We start from the raw sequence: 21315 nt of genomic DNA, 5'->3' as shown, positions 1-21315 counted from the left end.
CTGTAAAATTTTGTGATAGCAACATCAACTGACTGTTTAAATGACAGTTTTGTAAACAGGATTCCAAATCAACGGAAATGATACTCTTTTCCAAATCTAATTTTGTGTTCTCAACCTTTTTCACAGCCAATTCATTGTTAGTCTCAATGTGTGTCAACTCGATTTTATCAAAATATCTAGCTGGTATTTTTTTCAGTATCATAAATTAGCTACGGGGAAGAGAGAGGACAAGTATCAGTGGAGTATCTACTAATGTGCCTTAACCAGTCCAAAAAGACGTGACGGTTGACCACCAGTAGACCTCAGCATTACAATAGAACGATCTTTATTCTCATCAGTTTTTTTCATGGTCACTAGTTTTTTATTAATTTTTTTTCAGTTTATAGAACAACTAAATGACTGTCCTGATCGTAGGACTTGGGACAGTTTTGCTTCATGAGCATGATTTCAATATTGCAATGGGTCTTCTTTTTCTCTTGTGACCGACTGTTTATCGTGTCTTATCCGACTATTGTGTGTGTGACACTTTTTAACCAACAAAAAAAACGATATCAACGTTTCTGAGAAATCGGGTCCAGAAGCAAATTTTTGAAAATTTACAGTTCCTGAGTATTCCTTTCTCCTTACATTGTCAGAATAAAACGCCCAGTGCTACTTCCAACATGCACCGGAAGGTTCAATTGTGCCATCCAGAGGAAAATCTCAGGGATTATTTCCACAACAAGTCTATTTGCAGACTACAATGGATTCAAAATCATATGAAAAAGACGACTTAGGGAAAAAAACAGCGTTTTTCAATTTCCGTGTCGTAAACAAGATTTGTACGTTGGTGATGCTGTGCTATTTCTTGATACTGAAGTTGAGATTTAGGGGTGTTGCGTTTCGACTTTCATTTGTTACCTGAGTTTGTCTTTCTGTTGTTTTTAGTTCTACCCAATTTTTTTTAGCGTTCGCAATTCAACTTTGGATGACCAATATTCTAGGTTTTGGTTTTCCTTTCATTGCTGCATATGCATATTGCTATAGATTATTGATCAACAATGCTTTATGGTAAAAATTCCATGCAAATGTGTTTCTACATACCATGTACACCGTAATCTCTATTATTTTTCTCTTGTACTGCAGTGGTGCGCAAGTTCTAAATTTTACTGGCGTCCCTGTATCTTTTTTTTTTTTTTAATTAGATAGTTTTAATGACAGTTGAAGCAATACGATCAAGACATTACAGTAGCTAAAAGGTGTCAATTATTAGCAAACGCGTTTATACGTAACGGGCCTCTCAAGACCCTCTCGCCGAGAAATATCACTGTTACCATCTCTTTTTCTCTGCACGGGAGGACTGGGATCTATCGCAAATACGCCACTAAACCTTCCAGCCCCATGGGATCTCCTTCTCAAGTATCTTACCAGGTGCGGATGCTTGGTTCATCACGGATGCTTGGTTTCAAAATTGCAATGGGTCTTCGTTCTCTCTTGTAACCGACTGTTTATCGTGTTTTATCCGACTATTGTGTGTCTGACACGTTTTAACCAATAAAGAAGCAATTTCAAAGTTTCTGAGAAATCGGGTCTAAAAGCAAAGTTTTGAAAGCTTACATTTTCTGAGTGTTCTTAACTTTCTTTCTGCTTTTATTGTCACATTAAAACGCCCAATGCTACTTCCAACATGCACCGGAAGGTTCGATTGTGCCATACAGAGGAATATCTCAGGGATTAAATCCACAACAAGTCTATTTGCAGACTACAATGGATTCAAAATTATGCGAAAATGACGACTTAGGGAAAAGAAGAGCGTTTTTCAATTTCCGTGTCGTAAACAAGATTTGTACGTTGGTGATGCTGTGCAATTTCTTGATACTGAAGAAGGAGATTTAGGGGTTTTGCGTTTCGACTCTCATTTGTTATCCGAGTTTGTCTCTTTGTTGTTTTTAGTTCTGCCCAATTTTTTTTTGCGTTCGCATTTCAACTATAGATGACCAATCTTCTAGGTTTTGGTTTTCCTTTCATTGCTGCATATTGCTATTGATCAACAATGCTTTATGGTGAAAATTTTATGTAAATGTACTTCTGCAAACCATGTACACCGTACCCTCTATTTTGTTTCTCTTGTACTGCAGTGGTACGCAAGTTCTAAAGTTTACTGGCGTCCCTGTATCTTTTGTTTTTGCTACTACAACCATCTTACTTCTTGGTTGACATCGTAATTTGTTTTATTGTCTAAAAAAACAAGTTACCGTTCTCATCAGATGTATGAACTGTGAACTATAAATTAGGGTGCAATTTATTTGCGTCTCGCAATAGTGGTCTACACGTCATAGGAAGAGATTCAGAACTGTCAAAAACAGCCCAATTTTGAGCTTCTTCTTGCACGATATTCAGAACCATTTCTTCTCTGATTTGCCATTATATTCCTCAACCGACATGCCCCCACAACCCGATATACTTCGTTGGTTCTGAAAATCATTTTTTTATTGCATTTTGGGGATTTTTCATCATTTTCAAAAGAATATCATCTTCTTGCGAGATATCTCTTGCCAGGATAATTTCACGCCAAAATCATTTGCGAAAATGACTGCCAGGAAAGCACCCATGTCCAATCCATAGTGCTGTAAAAACCATGAGTTGTTTCAATTAGGATGAACATTAATAGGAGCGGTGTACAAAAAATGTTTCAGTGTACTATTTGACAGGTCACTTTGGATGTAAAAATTTGTGATGGCAACATCAATTGCGTGTTTAAAAGGACAATTTTGTGAACAGGATTCCAAATCAACGGATATGATACTCTTATGAAAATCTAATTTGGTATTCTGAATCTTTACCACAGCAAATTCATTGTTAGTCTCAATGTGTGACAACTCGATCTTATCAAAACATCTAGCTAGTAATTTTTTCAGTATCTTAAAATAGCTACCGGGTAGAGATAGGACAAGTATCAGTGGAGTATCTATAAATGTACCTTAACCAGTCCAAAAAACGTGACGGTTGACCACCAGTAGACCTCAGCATTACAATGGAACAATCTTTAATCTCATCAGTTTTTTTCATGTTCACTAGTTCTTTATTAATTTTTTTTCAGTTTATAGAACAACTAATTGACTTTCCTGATCGTAGGAATTGGGACAGTTTTGCTTCATGAGCATGGTTTCAATATTGCAACGGGTCTTCTTTTCCTCGTAACCGACTGTTTATCGTGTCATATCCGGCTATTGTGTGTGTGACACTTTTTAATCAACAAAAAAAAACGATATCAACGTTTCTTAGAAATCGGGTCCAGAAGCAAATTTTTGAAAGCTTACAGTTCCTGAGTATTCTGAACCTCTTTTCTGCTTGCATTGTCACATTAAAACGCCCAATGCTACTTCCATCATGCACCGGAAGGTTCGACTCTGCCATCCAGAGGAATAGCTTAGGGATTAAATCCACAACAAGTATATTTGTAGTTTACAATGGATTCAAAGTTATGCGAAAATGACGACTTAGGGAAAACAAGAGCGTTTATCAATTTACGTGTCGTGAACAGCATATGTACGTTGGTGATGCTCTGAAATTTCTTGATACTGAAGAATGGATTTAGAGGTTTTGCGTTTCGACTCTCATTTATTACCCGAGTTTGTCTTTTTGTTGTTTTTAGTTATGCCCAGTGTTTTTTTTTAGCGTTCGCAATTCAAATTTGGATGACCAATCTTCTAGGTTTTAGTTTTCATTTCATTGCTGCATTTTGCTATTGATCAACCAACAATGCTTTATGGTGAAAATTCTATGTAAATGTGCTTCTGCAAACCATGTACACCGTACCCTCTATAATGTTTCTCTTGTACTGCAGTGGTACGCAAGTTCTAAAGTTTACTGGCGTCCCTGTATCTTTTGTTTTTGCTACTACAACTATCTAACTTCTTGGTTGACATCGTAATTTATTTTATTGTCTAAAAAAATCAAGTTACCGTTCTCATCAAGTGTATGAACTGTGAACTGTAAATTAGAGTGCAATCTATTTGCGTCATGCAATAACACGTTCGAGTTGCATTTTTTCGCATTTTGGGGATTTTCCAGTCATATTCAAAAGCATATCATCTTCTTGAGAGATATCTCTAGGCAGGATAATTTCACGCCAAACTGATTTGCCAAAAAGATTGCCAGGGATGCACCCAGTTCCAATCCATAGTTCTGTAAAAACCATGTGTTGTTTCATTTAAGATGAACATTATTAAGAGCGGTGTACAAAAAGGGTTTCAGTAAACTATTTACAGGTCACTCTGGCTGTAAAATTTTGTGATGGCAACATCGATTGCGTGTTTAAGTTACAGTTTTTTAAACATTTGGTGATCTCAACCTTTCTCACAGCCAATTCATTGTTGGTCTCAATGTGTGCCAACTCGATCTTATCAAAATATCTAGCTAGTAATTTTTTCAGTATCTTAAAATAGCTACGGGGTAGAAAGAGGACAAGTATCAGTGGAGTATCTATTAATGTACTTTAACCAGTCCAAAAAAACGTGACGGTTGACCACCAGTAGACCTCAGCATTACAATGGAACGATCTTTAATCTCATCAGTTTTTTTCATGGTCACTAGTTTTTATTATTTTTTTTTCAGTTTATAGAACAACTAATTGACTGTCCTGATCGTAGGAATTGGGACAGTTTTGCTTCATGAGCATGGTTTCAATATTGCAATGGGTCTTCTTTTCCTCGTAACCGACTGTTTATCGTGTCATATCCGACTATTGTGTGTGTGACACTTTTTAACCAACACAAAAAACGATATCAACGTTTCTGAGAAATCGGGTCCAGAAGCAAATTTTTGAAAGCTTACTGTTCCTGAGTATTCTGAACCTCTTTTCTGCTTTCATTGTCACATTAAAACGCCCAATGATACTTCCAACATGAACCGGAAGGTTCGATTGTGCCATCCAGGGGAATATCTCAGGGATTAAATCCACAACAAGTCTATTTGCAGACTACAATGGTTTCAAAATTATGCGAAAATGACGAAATAGGGAAAAGAAGAGAGTTTTTCAATTTCCGTGTCGTAAACAGGATTTGTTTGTTGGTGATGCTGTGCAGTTTCTTGATACTGAAGAATGAGTTTTAGGAGTTTTGCGTTTCGACTTTCATTTGTTACCCGAATTTGTCTTTTTGTTGTTTTTAGTTATGCCCAATTTTTTTAGCGTTCGCAATTCACTTTGGATGACCAATCTTCTAGGTTTTGGTTTTCATTTCATTGCTGCATATTGCTATTGATCAACAATGCTTGATGGTGAAAATTCTATATAAATGTGCTTCTGCAAACCATGTACACTGTACCCTCTTTTATGTTTCTCTTGTACTGCAGTGGTACGCAAGTTCTAAAGTTTACTGGCGTCCCTGTATCTTTTGTTTTTGCTACTACAACTATCTAACTTCTTGGTTGACATCGTAATTTATTTTATTGTCTAAAAAAATCAAGTTACCGTTCTCATCAGATGTATGAACTGTGAACTATTAATTAGGGTGCAACTTATTTGCGTCTTGCAATAACACGTCGAGTCGCCCTTTACAGTCCTCGCAATGTGGTCTACACATCATAGGAAGAGATTCAGAGCTGTTAAAAACAGCCCAATTTTGCTCTTTTTCTTGCGCGATATGCAGAACCATTTCTTTTCTGATTTGCCTCTATAATCCTCAACCGACATGCCCCCACAACCCGATATGCCGCCACAACTTCAACCGATTATTAATTCAAACTACCCTCACATGCTACTTCGTTGGTTCTGAAAATCATTTTTTATTGCATTTTGGGGATTTTCGAGTCATATTCAAAAGAATATCATCTTCTTGAGAGATATCTCTTGCCAGGATAATTTCACGCCAAAATCATTTGCCAAAATGAATGCTAGGGTTGCACCCAGGTCTAATCCATAGTGCTGTAAAAACCATGAGTTGTTTCAATTAAGATGAACATTATTAAGAGCGGTGTACAATAAGTGTTTCAGTGTACTATTTGACATGTCACTCTGGCTGAAAAAATTTGTGATTGGCAACATCAATTGCGTGTTTAAAAGGACAATTTTGTGAACAAGATTCCAAATCAACGGATATGATACTCTTATGAAAATCTAATTTGGTATTCTCAATCTTTACCACAGCCAATTCATTGTTAGTCTCAATGTGTGACAACTCAATCTTATCAAAATATCTAGCTAGTAATTTTTTCAGTATCTTAAAATAGCTACCGGGTAGATATAGGACAAGTATCAGTGGAGTATCTATAAATGTACCTTAACCAGTCCAAAAAACGTGACGGTTGACCACCAGTAGACCTCAGCATTACAATGGAACGATCTTTAATCTCATCAGTTTTTTTCATGGTCACTAGTTTTTATTAATTTTTTTTCAGTTTTTGGAACAACTAAACGACTGTCCTGATTCTAGCACTTGGGACAGTTTTGCTTCATAAGCATGGTTTCAATATTGTAATGGGTCTTCTTTCTCTCTTGTAACCGACTGTTTATCGTGTCTTATCTGACTATTGTGTGTGTGACACGTTTTAACCAAAAAAAGCGATATCAAAGTTTCTGATAAATCGGGTCTAAAAGCAAAGTTTTGAAAGCTTACAATTTCTGAATATTCTGAACTTTCTTTCTACTTTTATTGTCACATTAAAACGCCCAATGCTACTTCTAACATGCACCGGAAGGTTTGGTTGTGCCATACAGAAAATATCTCAGGGATTAAATCCACAACAAGTCTATTTGCAGACTACAATGATTCAAAATTATGCGAAAATGACGACTTAGGGAAAAGAAGAGCGTTTTTCAATTTCCGTGTCGTAAACAAGATTTGTACGTTGGTGATGCTGTGAAAATTCTTGATACTGAAGAATGAGATTTAGGGGTTTTGCGTTTCGACTCTCATTTGTTACCCGAGTTTGTCTTTTTGTTGTTTTTAGTTATGCCTAGTTTTTTTAGCGTTCGCAATTCAACTTTGGTTGACAAATCTTCTAGGTTTTGGTTTTCCTTTCATTGCTGCATATTGCTATTGATCAACAATGCTTTATGGTCAAAATTCTATGTAAATGTGCTTCTGCAAACCATGTACACCGTACCCTCTATTATGTTTCTCTTGTACTGCAGTGGTGCGCAAGTTCTAAAGTTTACTGGCGTCCCTGTATCTTTTGTTTTTGCTACTACAACCATCTAACTTCTTGGTTGACATCGTAATTTGTTTTATTGTCTAAAAAAAACAAGTTACCGTTCTCATCAGATGTATGAACTGTGAACTATAAATTAGGGTGCAATTTGTTTGCGTCTTGCAATAGTGGTCTACACGTCATAGGAAGAGATTCAGAACTGTCAAAAACAGCCCAATTTTGAGCTTCTTCTTGCACGATATGCAGAACCATTTCTTTTCCGATTTGACTTTATATTCCTCAGCCGACATGCCCCCGCAACCCGATATACTTCGTTTGTTCTGAAAATCATTTTTTTATTGCATTTTGGGGATTTTCCAGTCATTTTCAAAAGAATATCATCTTCTTGAGAGATATCTCTTGCCAGGATAATTTCACACCAAAATCATTTGCGAAAATGACTGCCAGGGATGCACCCAGGTCCAATCCATAGTGCTGTAAAAACCATGAATTGTTTCAATTAAGATGAACATTAAAAGGAGCGGTGTACCAAAAATGTTTCAGTGTACTATTTGACTGGTTTTTTTGGCTGAAAAAATTTGTGATGGCAACATCAATTGCGTGTTTAAAAGGACAATTTTGTGAGCAGGATTCCAAATCAACCGATATGATACTCTTATGAAAATCTAATTTGGTATTCTCAATCTTTACCACAGCAAATTCATTGTTAGTCTCAATGTGTGACAACTCGATATTATCAAAACATCTAGCTAGTATGTTTTTCAGTATCTTAAAATAGCTACCGGGTAGAGATAGGACAAGTATCAGTGGAGTATCTATAAATGTACCTTAACCAGTCCAGAAAACGTGACGGTTGAACACCAGTAGACCTCAGCATTACAATGGAACGATCTTTAATCTCATCAGTTTTTTTATGGTCACTAGTTCTTTATTAATTTTTTTTCAGTTTATAGAACAACTAATTGACTGTCCTGATCGTAAGAATTGGTACAGTTTTGCTTCATGAGCATGGTTTCAATATTGCAATGGGTCTTCTTTTCCTCGTAACCGACTGTTTATCGTGTCATATCCGACTATTGTGTGTGTGACACTTTTTAACCAACAAAAAAAACGATCTCAACGTTTCTGAAAAATCGGGTCCAGAAGCAAATTTTTGAAAGCTTACAATTGCTGAATATTTTGAACTTCTTTTCTGCTTGCATTGTCACATTAAAATGCCCAATGCTACTTCCATCATGCACCGGAAGGTTTGACTCTGCCATCCAGAGGAATAGCTTAGGGATTAAATCCACATCAAGTAAATTTGTAGTTTACAATGGATTCAAAGTTATGCGAAAATGACGACTTAGGGAAAACAAGAGCGTTTATTAATTTACGTGTCGTGAACAGCATATGTACATTGGTGATGCTGTGAAATTTCTTAATACTGAAGAATGAGATTTAGAGGTTTGGCGTTTCGACTCTCATTTGTTACCCGAGTTTGTCTCTTTGTTGTTTTTAGTTATGCCCAGTTTTTTTTAGCGTTCGCAATTCAACTTTGGTTGACCAATCTTCTAGGTTTTGGTTTTCTTTTCATTGCCGCAGATTGCTATTGATCAACAATGCTTTATGGTGAAAATTCCATGTAGATGTGCTTCTACAAACCATGTACACCGTAACCTCTATTATGTTTCTCAGGTACTGCAGTGGTCGCAAGTTTTAAAATTTACAAGCATGCCTGTATCTTTTGTTTTCTGCTACTACAACCATCTAACTTCTTTGCTGCCATCTTATTTTTCTGTCTGAAAAAATCAAGTTACCGTTCTCATCAAGTGTATGAACTGTGAACTGTAAATTAGGGTGCAATTTATTTGCGTCTCGCAATAGTGGTCTACACGTCATAGGAAGAGATTCAGAACTGTCAAAAACAGCCAAATTTTGAGCTTCTTCTTGCACGATATTCAGAACCAATTCTTCTCTGATTTGCCATTATATTCCTCAACCGACATGCCCCCACAACCCGATATACTTCGTTGGTTCTGAAAATTTTTTTTATTGCATTTTGGGGATTTTCGAGTCATATTCAAAAGAATATCATCTTCTTGAGAGATATCTCTTGAAGGATACTTTCACGCCAAAATCATTTGCCAAAAAGATTGCCAGGAAAGCACCCAGGTCCAATCCATAGTTCTGTAAAAACCATGTGTTGTTTCATTTAAGATGAACATTATTAAGAGCGGTGTACAAAAAGTGTTTCAGTAAACTATTTACAGGTCACTCTGGCTGTTAAACTTTGTGATGGCAACATCGATTGCGTGTTTAAATTACAGTTTTTTAAACAAGATTCCAAATCAACGACAATGATACCCTTTTTCAAATCTAATTTGGTGTTCTCAACCTTTTTCACAGCCAATTCATTGTCGGTCTCAATGTGTGCCAACTCGATCTTATCAAAATATCTAGCTAGTAATTTATTCAGTATCTTGGAGTATCTATTAATGTACTTTAAACAGTCCAAAAAAACGTGACGGCTGACCACCAGTAGACCTCAGCATTACAATAGAACGATCTTTTTTTCTCATCAGTTACTTTCATGGTCACAAGTTCTTTATTAATTTTTTTCCAGTTTATAGAACAACTAAATGACTGTCTTGATTCTTGCACTTGGGACAGTTTTGCTTCAAAAGCTTGGTTTAAATATTGCTATGGGTCTTCTTTTCCTCGTAACGGACTGTTGATAACATAAACTTTTCTGAGAAATCGGGTCCAAAAGCAAATATCTGAAAACTTACAGTTTCTGAGTATTCTGAACCTCCTTTCTGCTTTCATTGTCACATCAAAACTCCCAATGCTACTTCCAACATGCACCGGAAGGTTCGATTGTGCCATCCAGGGAAATATCTCAGGGATTAAATCCACAACAAGTCTATTTGCAGACTACAATGGTTTCAAAATTATGCGAAAATGATGAAATAGGGAAAAGAAGAGAGTTTTTCAATTTCCGTGTCATAAACAGGATTTGTATGTTGGTGATGCTGTGCAGTTTCTTGATACTGAAGAATGAAGCTTAGGAGTTTTGCGTTTCGACATTCATCTGTTACCCGAATTTGTTACCCGAATGTTTTTAGTTATGCCCAATTTTTTTTAGCGTTCGCAATTCAAATTTGGATGACCAATCTTCTAGGTTTTAGTTTTCATTTCATTGCTGCATTTTGCTATTGATCAACCAACAATGCTTTATGGTGAAAATTCTATGTAAATGTGCTTCTGCAAACCATGTACACCGTACCCTCTATAATGTTTCTCTTGTACTGCAGTGGTGCGCAAGTTCTAAAGTTTACTGGCGTCCCTGTATCTTTTGTTTTTGCTACTACAACTATCTAAGTTCTTGGTTGACATCGTAATTTGCTTTATTGTCTAAAAAAAAACAAGTTACCGTTCTCATCAGATGTATGAACTGTGAACTATTAATTAGGATGCTATTTATTTGCGTCTTGCAATAACACGTCGAGTCGCCCTTTACAGTCCTCACAGTGTGGTCTACACATCATAGGAAGAGATTCAGAAGTGTTAAAAACAGCCCAATTTTGAGCGTTTTCTTGCACGATATGCAGAACCAGTTCTTTTCTGATTTGCCTTTATATTCCTCAACCGACATGCCCCCACAACCCGATATGCCGCCACAACTTCAACCGATTATTAATTCAAACTACCCTCACATGCTACTTCGTTGGTTCTGAAAATCATTTTTTATTGCATTTTGGGGATTTTCGAGTCATTTTCAAAAGAATATCATCTTCTTGTGAGATATCTCTTGCCAGGATAATTTCACGCCAAAATCATTTGCGAAAATGACTGCCAGGAAAGCACCCAGGTCCAATCCATAGTGCTGTAAAAATCATGAGTTGTTTCAATTCAGATGAAGATTATTAAGAGCGGTGTACAATAAGTGTTTCAGTGTACTATTTGACAGGTCGCTCAGGCTGTAAAAATTTGTGATGGCAACATCAATTGCGTGTTTAAAAGGACAATTTTGTGAACAGGATTCCAAATCAACGGATATGATACTCTTTTGAAAATCTAATTTGGTATTCTCAATCTTTACCACAGCCAATTCATTGTTAGTCTCAATGTGTGACAACTCAATTTTATCAAAATAACTAGCTAGTAATTTTTTCAGTAGCTTAAAATAGCTACCGGGTAGAGATAGGACAAGTATCAGTGGAGTTTCTATAAATGTACCTTAACCAGTCTAAAAAACGTGACGGTTGACCACCAGCAGACCTCAGCATTACAATGGAACGATTTTTAATCTCATCAGTTTTTTTCATGGTCATTAGTTTTTATGATTTTTTTTCGGTTTTTGGAACAACTAAACGACTGTCCTGATTATAGCACTTGGGACAGTTTTGCTTCATAAGCATGGTTTCAATATTGTAATGGGTCTTCTTTCTCTCTTGTAACCGACTGTTTATCGTGTCTTATCCGACTATTGTGTGTGTGTGACACGTTTTAACCAATAAAAAAGCGATATCAACGTTTCTGAGAAATCAGGTCTAAAAGCAAATTTTGAAAGCTTACAATTGCTGAATATTTTGAACCTCCTTTCTGCTTACATTGTCACATTAAAACGACCAATGCTACTTCCAACCTGCACCGGAAGGTTCGACTGTGCCATCCAGAGGAGTAGCTCAGGCATTAAATCCACAGCAAGTCTTTTTGTAGACTACAATGGATTCAAAATTATGCGAAAAGGACTATTTCGGGAAAAAAAAACGTTTTTCATTTTCCGTGTAGTAAACAGGATTTGTAAGTTGGTGATGCTGTGAAAATTCTTGATACTGAAGAATGAGATTCAGGGGTTTTGCGTTTCGACTCTCATTTGTTACCCGAGTTTGTCTTTTTGTTGTTTTTAGTTATGCTTAGTTTTTTTAGCGTTCGCAATTCAACTTTGGTTGACAAATCTTCTAGGTTTTGGTTTTCTTTTCATTGCTGCATTTTGCTATTGATCAACAATGCTTTATGGTAAAAATTCCATGAAGATGTGCTTCTACAAACCATGTACACCGTAACCTCTATTATGTTTCTCAGGTACTGCAGTGGTGCGCAAGTTTTAAAAGTTACAAGCATCCCTGTATCTTTTGTTTTTTGCTACTACAACCATCTAACTTCTTTGCTGCCATCTTCTTTTTTTTGTCTGAAAAAAGCAAGTTATCGTTCTCATCAAGTGTATGAACTGTGAACTGTAAATTAGGGTGCAATCTATTTGCGTCTTGCAATAACACGTTCGATTTGCATTTTTTTGCATTTTGGGGATTTTCCAGTCATATTCAAAAGGATATCATCTTCTTGAGAGATATCTCTAGCCAGGATAATTTCACGCCAAACTGATTTGCCAAAATGATTGCCAGGGATGCACCCAGGTCCAATCCATAGTTCTGTAAAAACCATGTGTTGTTTCATTTAAGATGAACATTATTAAGAGCGGTGTACGAAAAGTGTTTCAGTAGACTATTTACAGGTCACTCTGGCTGTAAAATTTTGTGATGGCAACATCAATTGCGTGTTTAAGTGACAGTTTTTTAAACAGAATTCCAAATCAACAACAATGATACTCTTTTTCCTATCTAATTTGGTGTTCTCAACCTTTTTCACAGCCAATTCATTGTTAGTCTCAATGTATGCCAACTCGATCTTATCAAAATATCCAGCTACTAATTTTTTCAGTATCTTAAAATAGCTACGGGGTAGAAAGAGGACAAGTATCAGTGGAGTATCTATTAATGTACTCTAACCAGTCCAAACAAACGTGACGGTTGACCACCAGTAGACCTCAGCATTACAATGGAACGATCTTTTTTTCTCATCAGTTACTTTCATGGTCACAAGTTCTTTATGATTTTTTTCCAGTTTATAGAACAACTAAATGACTGTCCTGATTCTAGCACCTGGGACAGTTTTGCTTCATAAGCTTGGTTTAAATATTGCTATGGGTCTTCTTTCCCTCGTAACCGACTGTTGATAATATAAACTTTTCTGAGAAATCGGGTCCAAAAGCAAATATCTGAAAACTTACAGTTTCTGAGTATTCTGAACCTCCTTTCTGCTTTCATTGTCACATTAAAACGCCCAATGCTACTTCCAACATGCACCCGAAGGTTCGATTGTGCCATCCAGAGGAATATCTCAGGGATTAAATCCACAACAAGTCTGTTTGCAGACTACAATGGTTTCAAAATTATGCGAAAATGACGACTTGGGGAAAAGAATAGCGTTTTTCAATTTCCGTGTCGTAAACAGGATTTGAATGTATATGATGCTGTGCAGTTTCTTGATACTGAAGAATGAGATTTAGGAGTTTTGCGTTTCGACTTTCATTTGTTACCCGAGTTTGTCTTTTTGTTGTTTTTAGTTATGCCCAATTTTTTTTAGCGTTCGCAATTCAACTTTGAAAGACCAATCCTCTAGGTTTTGGTTTTCACTTCATTGCTGCATATTGCTATTGATCAGCAATGCTTTATGGTGAAAATTCTATGTAAATGTGCTTCTGCAAACCATGTACACCGTACCCTCTAACATGTTTCTCTTGTACTGCAGTGGTGGACAAGTTGTAAAGTTTACTGGCGTCCCTGTATCTTTTGTTTTTGCTACTACAACTATCTAACTTCTTGGTTGACATCGTAATTTGCTTTATTGTCTAAAAAAAACAAGTTACCGTTCTCATCAGATGTATGAACTGTGAACTATTAATTAGGATGCAATTTATTTGCGTCTTGCAATAACACGTCGAGTCGCCCTTTACAGTCCTCACAATGTGGTCTACACATCATAGGAAGAGATTCAGTACTGTTAAAAACAGCCCATTTTTGAGTTTTTTCTTGCACGATATGCAAACTATTTCTTTTCTGATTTGCCTTTATATTCCTCAACCGACATGCCTCCACAACCCGATATGCCGCCACAACTTCAACCGATTATTAATTCAAACTACCCTCACATGATACTTCGTTGGTTCTGAAAATTTTTTTTATTGCATTTTGGGGATTTTCGAGTCATATTCAAAAGAATATCATCTTCTTGAGAGATATCTCTTGAAGGATACTTTCACGCCAAAATCATTTGCCAAAATGACTGCCAGGGATGCACCCAGGTCCAATCCATAGTGCTGTAAAAACCATGAGTTGTTTCAATTAAGATGAACATTATTAAGAGCGGTGTACAATAAATGTTTCAGTGTACTATTTGACAGGTCACTCTGGCTGTAAAAATTTGTGATGGCAACATCAATTGCGTGTTTAAAAGGACAATTTTGTGAACAGGATTCCAAATCAACGGATATGATACTCTTATGAAAATCTAATTTGGTATTCTCAATCTTTACCACAGCCAATTCATTATTAGTCTCAATGTGTGACAACTCAATCTTATCAAAATATCTAGCTAGTAATTTTTTCAGTATCTAAAAATAGCTACCGGGTAGAGATAGGACAAGTATCAGTGGAGTATCTATAAATGTACCTTAACCAGTCTAAAAAACGTGACGGTTGACCACCAGTAGACCTCAGCATTACAATGGAACGATCTTTAATCTCATCAGTTTTTTTCATGGTCACTAATTCTTTATTAATTTTTTTTCAGTTTATAGAACAACTAAATGACTGTCCTGATCGTAGGACTTGGGACACTTTTGCTTCATGAGCATGATTTCAATATTGCAATGGGTCTTCTTTTTGTCTTGTTTATACTGTTTATTCTGTCTTATCCGACTATTATGTGTGTGACACGTTTTAACCAATAAAAAAGCGATATCAACGTTACTGAGAAATCAGGTCCAAAAGCAAATTTTGAAAGCTTACAATTGCTGAATATTTTGAACCTCCTTTCTGCTTACATTGTCACCTTAAAACGACCAATGCTACTTCCAAACTGCACCGGAAGGTTCGACTGTGACATCCAGAGGAATAGGTCAGGCATTAAATCCTCAGCAAGTCTTTTTGTAGACTACAATGGATTCAAAATTATGCGTAAAGGACTATTTAGGGAAAAAAAAACATTTTTCAGTTTCCGTGTCGTAAACAGGATTTGTACGTTGGTCATGCTGTGCAATTTCTTGATACTGAAGAATGATATTTAGGGGTTTTGCGTTTCGACTTTCATTTGTTACCCGAGTTTGTCTCTTTGTTATTTTAAGTTCTGCCCATTTTTTCAACATTTGCAATTCAACTTTGGATAACCAATCTTCTATTTTTTGATTTTCTTTTCCTTGCTGCATTTTGCTATTGAAAACAATGCTTTAAGGTAAAAATTCTATTTAAATGTGCTTCTACAAAAGAGGTTCACCGTACCCTCTATTATGTTTCTCTTGTACTGCAGTGGTGGCAAGTTCCAAAATTTACAAGCGTCCCTGTATCTTTTGTTTTTTTGCAACTACAACCATTTAACTTTTTTCTTGCTAATTTTTTTTTGTCTAAAAAACCAAGTTACCGTTCTCATCAGGTGTATGAACTGTGAACTTTAATGAAGGGTGCAATTTGTTTGCGTCCGTAATAACACGTTCGAGTCGCCATTTACAGTCCTCTCAATGTGGTCTACATATCATAGTAAGAGCTTCAGAATTGTTATAAACCGCCCAAATTCGAGCTTCTTGCACGATATGCAGAACCCTTTCTTTTCTGATTTGCTTTTATAATCCTCAACCCATATGCTCCCACAAGCAAATATGCCGCCACAACTTCAACCGATTACCAATTCAAACGACCCTCACATTCTACTTCGTTGGTTCTGAAAATCAATTTTTTAATGCTTTTTGGGGATTTTCCAGTCATATTCAAAAGGATATCGAGAGATATCTCTAGCCAGGATAATTTCACGCCAAAAGGATTTGACAAAATGACTGCCAGGCATGCACCCAGTTCCAATCCTTACTTCTGTAAAAACCATGAGTTGTTTCATTTAAGATAAACATTATTAAGAGCGGTGTACAATAAGTGTTTCAGTGTACTACTTGACAGGTCACTCTGGCTGTGAAAATTTGTGATGGCAACATCAATTGCATGGTTAAGTGACAATTTTATGAACAGGATTCCAAATCAACGGAAATGATATTCTTTTTCAAATCTAATTTGGTGTTCGCAATCTTTTCCACAGCCAATTCATTGTTAGTCTCAAAGTAAGCCAACTCGATCTTATCAAAATATCTAGCTAGTAATTCTTTCAGTATCTTAAAATAGCTACCGGGTAGAAAGAGGACAATTATCAGGGGAATATCTAATAATGTACTTTAACCAACCCAAAAAAACGTGACGATTGACCACCAATAGACCTCAGCATTACAATGGAACGATCTTTTTTTCTCATCAGTTACTTTCATGGCACTAGTTCTTTATGATTTTTTTCCAGTTTATAGAACAACTAAATGACTGTCCTGATTCTAGCACTTGGGACAGTTTTGCTTCATAAGCATGACGCTAAGACCGGTTTCTTTATCACAAAGTACGGCCAACATTCTGTTGTCTTTCAGACTTTTCCTAGTTTTTTCATTTCCTTTATCTCCCGATGTCTCACGTTTTTTTGTGTAGGACCTTGCAACCACCTCGCTTCCGCATGAATTTTTACCAGGCATGTCATTTTTCCTCTAATCCGACAAAACATTTCTAAGTCAAAAATTGGATCGAATTGAATTTGTGTCGGACTGGATGCTAATTCCCATAAACAGAAACTTCTCCATCCATCACGACAAGCTAATTTGATCTAATACTTTTACAGTTTTCAGTCTAGCTTCCTGTTTTGTCTGTCAACAACCAATTGAAAGTTCCAAGAGTGGCTGAGGTTCGTAGCTGAAGCATTATCCGTTGCTTGACGCAGAAAATAGTCTGTGATCCTTGGAAAAAACCTCTCGTCAATTGTTCTTTCACCATTGTCCCCTACTTTGGCCAAGGTTTACGCTACCTTACCGTTTTCCTCCTTCGCTCTACTCATTACTCTCTTAATAGCTCAAGTTGAAAGCTGTGAACGGCTTGGTCAGAAATTTCCGTTCTCATGAGCTTTATATTTTAAAAAAATGGGTATTTTATCAGTATGTAGGAGTTTTCTCAAAAATTTAAGACGAAAATCGCTATATTCAAAATATTAAAGTAATTTGCATAATTCGAAACAGTTTTCAAAGAAGTTGTTTCTGATTAGGAAACTCTGAGCTAAAAGCTGGCCGCGAGAAATGAAAATTCACAAGCCGCTAACAGGGCACATCCTCAACACAACTTACTTTATTATGGCGTAGGAGATACAAAATCCCAGATTTCTTTTGGAATTTAGTGGTAACCTCACGTTTTAACTTGCCATTCATACCGCGCAGTTTATCAAAATCGTTCCATAGCTTGTAGGCTGCATGCAATTTTTTCACCTGGAATCGAAACACGGTCTGTTGATTCCAGTGGAAGGTCTTTTCCTCTTTGGTGAGCAAAGCCATACTATCGTAGCCGTAACGGCACTTTTAGCAAGTCCACGTCAACAAGAACTGTTTATTACCGTACTGCTCCGTCGGTAACTGTCGTTATAAGTGACGCCTATAATCCTAAAAAGAGCTTTCTTATCAGTACCTCAAAAAAACTGGGTATTGCATTGGTCTTGTCCAGGCTCTACGGTATGAAATCAAAACCGACCGGAGACAAGCTCCGTAGATAAAACACTTTGAATCCCGTTAACATTTGATTCAGCGGCAGATTTGTAACTTGCAGCCATTTCAACGAAAAAGATGCTATTCTGACTGATATGGCACGTATTGCGTATCCTTAAACGGTAATCATATTAACCAGATAGTAGAACTGTTTAACAGGTTTCAGGGTTTCAACTTGATTGATCCGTAGAGGTTCAGTTCGATTTGAGTGATAATCGGAAAAGTTATTGCATCTTAGACATAAATAATTAGTTTTATTCTTAAGTATTGAGAAATGCATTTTTTTGCGAGAAATGAAATGCTTCGTCTTATCCTTGTCGATTTTCAAACCGCGTTTTTGCAAAATCTCGTGACAAGTAAAAATTTTTCAATCGGTTGGAATTCCATTTCAGCGGATATCATATTTCATCAAAAAAAGAGCCCACTACACAACACTCAAAAGGGACAAATCGACCCAGCAATTTACCAACCAAGGAGTGCCCAAATGAACTATTGGCGCACCGTAATTCCGCATGCAATGACATAAGTATTCCAATAAAGTTTCAAGAAAACAACCTTATCACAACGTTTGCGGATGACAATGTAACATTCGCCCGGAAGTACATATCGACGGAAAAAAGCTAAGTCCTAAGACGACTGGCCAACGTCTAAACAGAGCTCTACATGCTTTTCACCGTCTCTACCAAAGCCAGTTCTTTTGGTGGTCTTTTCAACATCGGGTCGACAAAAACGTTACTGTTCTCCGGCTTCGATCAGAACGCTCAATATAACTTAATTACATGCAAAACTAGTGAGCTCATGGCTGGGTCTCAGTACCCTCAGACCACGAGGTCACTCCTAAAAACAGGGCTACTACTATTTGTTTTATTACTATTGTTTTTGTTCAATAGATAAAAATCATCATCTCCGTCGAAGATGGATCAACCCTTTCCCCTAACTCCTAGCCTCTCATCGTCAGAAGAGTGTCTGAGGTTCGTAGCTGAAGCATTATCCGTTGCTTGACGCAGAAAATAGTCTGTGATCCTTGGCAAAAACCTCTCGTCAATTGTTCTTTCACCATTCATTGTCCCCTACTTTGGTCAAGGTTTCCGCTACCCTACCGTTTTCCTCCTTTGCTCTACTCATTACTCTCCTAATAGTTCAATTTGAAAGCTGTGAACGGCTTGGTCAGAAAATTTCCCTTCTCATGAGCTTTATATTTAAAAAAATGGGTTTTTTATCAGTACGCAGGAGTTTTCTCAAAAACTTAAGTCGAAAATAGCTATATTCAAAATATTAAAGTAATTTGCATAACTCGAAACAGTTTTCGAAGAAGTTGTTTCTGATTAAGAAACTCTGAGCTAAAAGCTGGCCGCGAGAAATGAAAATTCATAAGACACTAACAGGGCACATCCTCAACACAACTTACTTTATTATGGCGCGGGGATACAAAATCCCAGATTTTTTTTGGAAGTTAGTGGTAACCTACCAAAATCAACTTAGGTAAAATTCGAATTATTTAATGTGACACTTACCTTATGTAATAAACAATTTGAGCGACTGGAAATTTTTTGGAAGTAGACCGAGCTAATTTTTTGCCAAACAGCTCGGCTTTTTGATAGCCTGTTGCAGCTTTGACTGATTTTATAAGCATTTCTGAAGGAAGCAAACTTTCTAGCTTTTAAAACTTCCAATATTATGAAAATTTCCATTCGTTTTGAAATGGCGATAACCACAAAGAAGAACTTCTATTCAATTTCTAGTATATTGACTCGATTTAGGATTGTGGCGTGATATCTAACGCACTGTCAAGCATATTTAAATGATAAACAGTCATCACGAAAATTAAATAAATTTATTTATATTTTCTTTCGTTTCATGCTGATTGAGAAGCCGAGTGCAGTAAAAGCACGTAATTACCACAAAAAGGAAAAATTTATATTGTTTTCACAACAAAGGTGCAAAAAGTTTCGGTTGAGTTAAGGCGTCTGGCTTTATCTGAATTAAATACACTACTAATTTTTTACAATCTGGTCTCCCAATGTGGCCTGGTTGAACTTCCCGAAGGTGACTAATGCAAGGTTCAGGTACGGGCAGTCTGAACAGCCTTGCAGCTATTAACTGGAGTTTATCACGTTTTAACTTGCCATTCAATCCGGGCAGTTCATCAAAATCGTTCCATAGCTTGTAGGCTGCATGCGATTCTTTCACCTGGAATCTAAACTCCAGTGGAAGGTCTTTTTTTCTTTGGTGAGCAAAGCCATACTATCGTAGCCGTAACGGCACTTTTAGCAAGTCCATGTCAACAAGAACTGTTTATTACCGTACTGCTCCGTTGGTAACTCTCGTTATAAGTGACGCCTATAATCCTAAAAAGAGCTTTTTTTATCAGTACCTCAAAAAAGGCTGAGTATTGCATTGGTCTTGTCCAGGCTCTACGGTATGAAATCAAAACCGACCGGAGACAAGCTCCGTAGATAAAACACTTTGAATCCCGTCAACATTTGATTCAACGGCAGATTTGTAACTTGCATCCATTTCAACGAAAATGATGCTATTCTGACTGATATGGCACGTATTGCGTATCCTTAAACAGTAATCATATTAATAAGATAGCAGAACTGTTTAACAGGTTTCGGGGTTTCAACTTGATTGATCCGTAGATGTTCAGTTCGATTTGAGTGATAATCGGAAAGGTTATTGCATCTTAGACATAAACAATTAGTTTTATTCTTAAGTATTTTGCTACGGATATTGCATACCTTATGCACCTAATGGTTACAAGAACTCCAGTGTACTGAATTGGCGCCGACAGTTTCTAGGCAATGAGATAACTAATATTTTCCAGTTTTTTGAGAAATGCATTTTTTGGCCTGAAATGAAATGCTTCGTCTTATCCTTGTCGATTTTCAAACCGCGTTTTTGCAAAATCTCGTGACAAGTACAAATTTTTCAATCGGTTGGAATTCCATTTCAGCGGATATCATATTTAATCAAAAAAGAGCCCACTACACAACACTCAACAAGGACAAATCGACCCAGCAATTTACCAACTAAGGAGTGATCAAAGGAACTATTGGCGCACCGTAATTCCGCATGCAATGACATAAATATTCCAATAGAGTTTCAAGAAAACACCACTATCACAACGTTTGAGGATGACAATGTATCATTCGCCCGGAAGTACATATCGACGGGAAAAAAAAGCTAGGTCCTAAGACGACTGACCAGCGTCTAAACAGAGCTCTACATGCTTTTCACCGTCTCTACCAAAGCCAGTTCTTTTGGTGGTCTATCCAACATCGGGTCGACAAAAACGTTACTTTTCTCCGTCTTCGACCAGAACGCTCAAATTAACTTAATTACATGCAAGAATAGTGAGCTCATGGCTGGGTCTCAGTAACCCCAGACAACGTGGTCACTCCTAAAATCAGGGCTACTACTGTTTGCTGTATTATGTTTTTTTTTGTTCAGTAGATGAAAATCATCATCTCCATCGAAGATGGATCGAACCTTTCCCCTAACTCCTAGCTTCTCATCGTCAAAAATTGATT

At 36.8% G+C, this 21315-nt stretch overlaps 1 protein-coding gene across 1 annotated transcript in view; it reads right to left on the bottom strand.

The window, feature by feature from the left end:
• Nucleotides 1-21315, bottom strand: part of LOC134842921 (slender lobes-like protein) — a 305507-nt gene that overhangs the window by 102303 nt on the left and 181889 nt on the right. The gene's annotated exons all lie outside the window — the stretch shown is intronic.

This window comes from Symsagittifera roscoffensis, chromosome 3, assembly GCF_963678635.1.
Source record: "Symsagittifera roscoffensis chromosome 3, txSymRosc1.1, whole genome shotgun sequence".
Lineage (NCBI taxonomy): Eukaryota > Metazoa > Xenacoelomorpha > Acoela > Convolutidae > Symsagittifera > Symsagittifera roscoffensis.
The sequence above is the reverse complement of the archived record's forward strand: the minus strand, read 5'-3'. Positions and strand labels throughout refer to the sequence as shown.